The sequence below is a fragment of the Rhinolophus sinicus genome, linkage group LG14 (genome assembly GCF_036562045.2).
Source record: "Rhinolophus sinicus isolate RSC01 linkage group LG14, ASM3656204v1, whole genome shotgun sequence".
Classification (NCBI taxonomy): Eukaryota; Metazoa; Chordata; class Mammalia; order Chiroptera; family Rhinolophidae; genus Rhinolophus; species Rhinolophus sinicus.
The window spans coordinates 13,298,284-13,304,902 of record NC_133763.1 but is presented as its reverse complement, the minus strand read 5'-3'; positions in this window follow the sequence as shown (position 1 = coordinate 13,304,902).

The following is a 6,619-nucleotide window of genomic DNA, read 5'->3' as shown; positions in this document are numbered from 1 at the left end:
ATATAGGTTGGGAAAAGGCGTGCACTGCCCAGAGAATAGAAGCAGAAGGAATCTGACATGTGATGTGTCCATTGACAGGGCAGTTGGGCCTGTGCCCACCTGGTTCCTAGCCCCTGTTGGGGGCTGTGGAAGAACCTTCTTACACCCTCACTCCAGGGGACTTCAGAAGTGCTGAGCCCTTCCCCAGGGGACAAGCAGCCAGGCCTTTGCTTGTTGGCCTAAGAGGGCCTGTGCTTTTCCAAGGACAGGTATCTGGATCCTGACCAGCCCCGAAGAGGGAGAGGTGCCGAGAATTCTGGGCAAGTGCTGACCAAGGTTTCAGGCTCCATTCACAGGAGAGCAAATTGAGTTTCCTAATCTTTGACCACCTGGGCCCCAGGCATTCTGCAAGGAGAGGCCTCACTTCTACACTAACCAGCTTTTGCTCACATCAGACTCTGTGGAGCTCAGGATGCTTCACAGCCTAGCAATTGTGGGTGTGAGGGTGGGGGAGAAGGGGGGGCAGAGATCAGAAGTTATGAACCCCTAATGAATGAGACAGCTATTTCTAAAATGCCACAGCTAGCGCTGCAAGTGTGATCACATTTCCTGGGTGACAACATGCAGCCAGAGAGCAAGAGGCAAAGCAAGCAATGGAAGTGGTTTCTTTGTTTCACTCAGGACTTGTTCCGGCCACAGCAAAACTCTGGTGAGGGCAGGCTTATTCTCAGTTTCTCAGTGTCCTCCCATCCCCAACCCTTGCCATCTTTCCAGTCAACACACACACACACACACACACACACCTTTCCTTTCTGTTCTTTTCCCTGTTTCTCCACATCATGCTTCTGGGCCTCTGGGGGGGCCTGAGCCCTCATGGTGCCCAATGCCTGCCCAGGGCTCCCACCTCCTTTATCCCACCAAGGGCGTCCCGTCCTGGGTACCCCATGATCTGAACTTCCCCCACTACCAGAAACACTCACTGGCTATGAGAGCTTGAGAAGTGTTGAATGTCATGAAGACCCTGTTTCCTCGGCCGTTGAAAATGTGCTAGAAAAGATTAAATGCAATTATTGGTGTTTATATGTAACCGGTATGCACTGGTAAGACAGTGTATGTGAGAAAATGTCCCAGTGGGGCCATGCTGGCTGGTAATGGTCAATGCCCAGAGCTCTCCCCCTCAGCCCTGGTTGCCCAGTTTGCCCCTGGGACTCTTTCATGAATCAACAGCTGTGGGTAATGCCTGGCACTATGGAGCAGGGGCGGGGGGGGGGGCACTCCAGGACCCACTCAGCACTGCGAGCAACGTTTCTTCTCATTGGTCATTTGCACGGGCTACACCAGTGGTTAAAAATGTGTAAAACATGTCCTTACTTTCCTCCTGGGGACAATGCGTTTGTACCTGCCTTGTAAGTGGAGGCATAGACCACAGAATTGTAAGGTGTGCTAAGGTATGGAGGGGTGATCATTTAAACTTATCAGTCACGTATGCCTTAGAGTCGGTGAATGAGGGAATGGAGAAGAGGTTTTCTTAGGGACAAGGAGGTAAGGGGAAGGGAGGGGGTGAAATGCTGAGGGAAGGGTTAGAAAGGGCCCCGAATGGAGAAGGGAATTCAGGCTATTTTCTCCACTTTGCCTAGAATTCTGCTTCTCCCCCACCAGCATTTTAAACCTTGGGTTCAAAGTGCAATACTCGCCAGAAGCAACTGTCCTCCATGAAGAAGAAAGGAAATGGCCACCGTATGTGGTCCTGCAGGGTCCCCCTCACCAGTGCCATACTCCATGGATATCTGGGGATGAGCAGGAAGCCTGGGTCTAAGACTCAACCCCACCCTGACTTGCAGTGTGCCTGGGCCGTGTGCAGTGTGTCTTGTTAGTCAGGCTGCTTGAGTTCCTTTGAGCCTCCATTATCCCTCATCTGTGAAACATGGATTAAATTACCTTCCCGTGGACCTCACAGGCTGATGGAAGATCAGAGAGCTGGTTCATAAAAGGGCTTTGTAAATTGTGAATTGCTTTTCTAACATATGGTGTTATGATAATCCACTCCATTCAGAAAGAAGCAGAGCTGGGAGGGGGAGAAATGACTCAGGAAACTCAAGACAGGAGTGAGGCCTGAAGAGCTAGTCAGGGGCCAAAAATAGAATCATTTTCAGAGCCTAGGGCCAGACTCTCAGGGCCAGGCCCACCAGCAACTGGCAGACAGGGGCTCCAGCCCGGCGGGGGTCCCCAGGCTACCTGCCCCTTCCCCACCGACCCCCACCCAGCGTGTGGCCTGTGGGGCCAGTGCGTGGGGCTGGAGGCAGCCCAAGGCGGCCTGGACAGGTCAGTGCAGCCAACAGCCTGGCTCACAGGCAGGAAATGCAGGGCGGTGACCATCCTTGGACTTCATTACGATTTCAAACGGCTCTCCCTCTCCAGGAGCTGCCTGCTTGCTGCCAAATGCTGCCCTGGCCTCTTGCCTACATTCCCTACCAGCAAAATTAGCCCTCAGAAGAAACCTACAAAGCATGCTGGCCCAGGAGACCATAAGCCCTGCCACGTGTTCCAGCCCTGAGGAGGGAAGCTGGCCCTTTTGTTTTGGAGCAGGTAACAGACACCCATACCCACAGGACTAAAGGCTGAGGTACTACTGAGGGATGGGATCTGGAGGCAAGTTGGCCTGCTTAGGCGTAACTAGGCAGGGATTCGCTGTTTCACAAACAAACACTTCTCCAAGCCATTCTTGCCGCTTGCTCAGGCCAAGGAAAGCAAGGTAATAATAATTCAAGGAACAGTGACCTCATCAGGAAAGCAGGCCCCACAGTCTCTCACACAAACCCCACATCCCTTAACAACCCAGGAGACTGAGTTTGTCATGAAAAGTCCCAGAGAGGCACTGCCCTGGAGAAGGAACAGGTGTCCAGTGTAGGAGCAGGCTGGGAGCCGGGATGCAGCTTTTTCTCTCCTGTCTAGAGAAACCGCAGTCCCAGTGGAGAGGGGCTGGGGGTGGGGGTTTTCAGCCTCTGGGTCCTGCCCTCTTGCCAAAGCATAAAAAAAAACAGAACAAAGCTATTTGTCATCTCGGCTCTCCAGGGCCCTGGCCAGGGACTGGACGTCAGCAGGCTGCCTGGAGAGCACTGGGAGTTGGGCGCTATTGTGAAACCCCCTCAGCCTGGTCCTGTTTCCTTTCCCCTATCTGTTGCTTTGTTCTTCTTCGGGATATGGTGAGAGATGCCGATGGGGGAAGGAAGTAGGGAGGAGAAGGGAGGCCTGATGTTATGGCTGTTTATTCCCTGCTCCTCCAGCCTGAGAAGAAGAAGAGCAGTAAGCCATCCCCAGGCTTTGCAACTGGATGCCCCTTCAGCAGCCCAGAGCTGTGTGCCAGGCGCTACCTGAAGCCACAGGCTAAACCCACACATCTTCCTGGGCCCTCCCGCCAGAGTGTGGTGGATTTCTTGACATGAAGATAAATGCAGCTGTATGAACAGGAGCGAACATTCATTGGACGTTTACCATGTGCCAGGCACTGTGCTTAAACGACCTTAGCTCATGCAGTCCCATGAGATCACTCTTTCCTTTAACCCTTCATTTACAGAGGCTTCCAGAGTGTATTAGCTTGTCTGAGGTCACACTGCTATCTGTGGCAGGCCTAGAGATGAACCCAGGCAGCCTGACTCTGGATCCCACTGCATTTAGATGTCCTATCTGTACACGATCCTAATGGGCCTTACTTGGGACAAGTGGTATGTGCCCTGGCACAGGGGCTTGCTCTACACAAAGATACTGTCAGCTTGTCTTAAAGAGGCTGCTTCCCAGAGGGATATATATATATATATATATATATATATATATATATATACACACACACACACACACACACACATATCACAAAATATATTCCTTACATACAAGTCTTTCTCTTTCTTTTCCTCTTCCTTCTTAAGTAACTCAGTCCTAGTCAGCCTGGCAAAGCAAGAGAGGCATCCATGTAGGGTGAGGGGACACAGCCGCAGTGACTGAGGGGAGGAAGGCTGGATCCTTTTGAGATAAAGGACACTACAGGGTTAACTGGAGAACCTCGAAGGGGATGTGAAGATTGGTGGCAGTCATGCAGCCATGTTAGTTTCCTGACTGAATGGTTCTCCTGGGATGATGCAGAGAAAGGTCTTTATGTGGAAGGTACCATGCCAGCCACTTACTTTTACATTTTTTTCATTATTACTTTTACCTTTTTGTTTACTTTTACACCAAACTAGTAATGTATGGGTATTTTCCCATTGTAAAAAACACCAAGCCATAAAGAAGTTATTCATTAAAAATGTAAGTCTCCTTCCCTCCCCTTTGATCTCCATCACTTTTTCAGAAGTCACCACTATTATCCAGGTGGTATTTTCATAGAATACAAATATATAGGTAAGAGAGTAGATCTTCAAAGTTCTCATCACAAGAAAAAAATTTGTAACTATGTGAGATAATCGATGTTAACTAAACTTATTATAGTAATCATTTCACGATTTATACATATGTCAAATCATTATCTTGTACACCTTAAACTAATAGAATGTTACATGTCAATTATATCTCAATAAAACTAGAGAAAAATAAAATAGCCAAGAAAAGAATAATTTAAAAAATATTTTTAATTCTCACTATTAAAAAATACCGTTGTTAAGCTTTCATTACATTTGTTGTTAAAGTCTAAAAAGGTAAATAAAATATAGGTTGCTTTTTTGGGGAAAAAAACAAATATATAGGCAACTGACTTTCAAATGGTACAGGAGAAAAAATGTTCTTTGCACTATGCTTTCAATTTCTCAGTAAGTTTGGGATTGTTTCAAAAAGTAGTTTAATTTAAAAGAACACAAGCGCATGCACACACACACACACACCATGCGCCTTGAAAGAAAATTCTTATGTTGGAGACCCCCAGGGCATGTCTTCATGGTATTCTGCTATTACAGGCACTAAAGTAACAAAGTTTGGGAAGTCTGGCTGTACCCAGGCCAGGCTATCTGTAAATAACGTGCTCTGAGTTCCCCCCGGAGCAGAGAGTTCTCTCCTGGTGGGTCCACACTCCAGGGCTGCTCATACCCTCGCACCTTTGCTGGGGAGCAGTGTCAGGGACTGCAGCTTCCTCACGGCCTAGACACTCACTCTCCTGCCCCCGACCCACTACTCCCAGAGCGAAAATGCCAGCAAGGTCTCATCGTACTTTATTGATTGCAGTTGAAAATCACTCTAGAGAAGAAATGGTTCTTGTACTCTGGGCTCCCTCTCCCCAAGGCTGGAGCTTTTCTGGCAACTAGTTAATACTGATGGAGAAACGTTGTGGGAAGGAAGGGGATGTGAGAAAGTGCCAGGCCTGATGGTGGCGTCCCTCGCCTGGGAATGTCCAGGCTCCTAGAGTGTTGTCCCTGTATAACTTCTGCAGCATGCCGACTCTGCCTACCTGCTCCCTGGGCTCAGGGCAAAGGGCATGGATGTTTTCCCCATTTCCAGTGACCTGTTTTGTGTGTGTGTGTGTGTGTGTGTGTGTGTGTGTGTGTGTGTGTGGTTTTTTTTTGGGAGTAGTCTCTCATTCTAAGGACCAAGAGAAGGCTAGAAACTCCTTCAGGGTTCCTGAGCAGAGCAGCTAATTTTCAGTAGGAGGAAATGCGGCCTGATGCTCAAGGGAGGCAGGAAGAGTGAGTCAGGCCCTCAGCCAGCCCATTACTCAGCAGGTGAGCTGACTTGGAAAGACAGTGGTTGTGTCCCAGTGTCCAGGGCAACCACACAAACAGTGTGGAGGCATACAGGTCAGTGCCCTGGGCTCCCTCACGTAACATTCCTGTGTCATGTGTACTGGGAGGGATCAGGGCACAGGAAAAAAATATATAGGTAGGCTTCTTGATGTGAGAACATTTCTCCAGCCTCGGAACATTTCTGGGCCCCTTACTCTGCCTGGAAATGATATTTATTAAAAAAAAAAAAAAACCACGGGCCTAATTTCCACCTATGTAATTCCTATAGTGCTGGGCACCTCTAGGATGAGAACACCTCCCCCGCTGCAAAACCTGGATCTGTGATCAGGATTAAGAAACACACCCTCCTTCACAGTTTAATAGAGCGTTTTCAAAATTAATCCCTGCCTTTTCTATAAGACAACAAAAAACAAAAGTTATTCTAAAGAAACACAGAATTTAACAGTGCCTACGTGGGAATTACGGGGCAAGCAAGAGAAAGAGGAGGTTAGGAAGTATGAAATAGAAGAAATGACCTGGGAATTAGATGTGAGAATTTGAGATGGTAGTCAGAAAGGAAAAGGGAAGGGGCTTTCAAAAGCTTAGAATCAGAAAGCAGAATAATTTCAGACAGGATAAACTGGCTACTCAGCAAAGGATGCTGGACACTGGGAGTACAAAAATGAAAAGAGAGTCCTAGCTCTTGAGGAGAGCAACAGTCTAGATTAAGACAACAACATAAACCAATTAGGAAACCACATGATCTGTGTTACAGTTGATGCATTTACAGGATGCTAAGGGGAAATAAAGGAGAGAGCATCTGACTGAGGGAGTGAGGGACACTTGAGCTGGGTATTGAAACATGAGCACGAGTTTTGCCACAAAAGGGAAAGGGCCTGAGGACATTCCAAAGATAGGTCAGATAGAAAGAACTTGAAGGA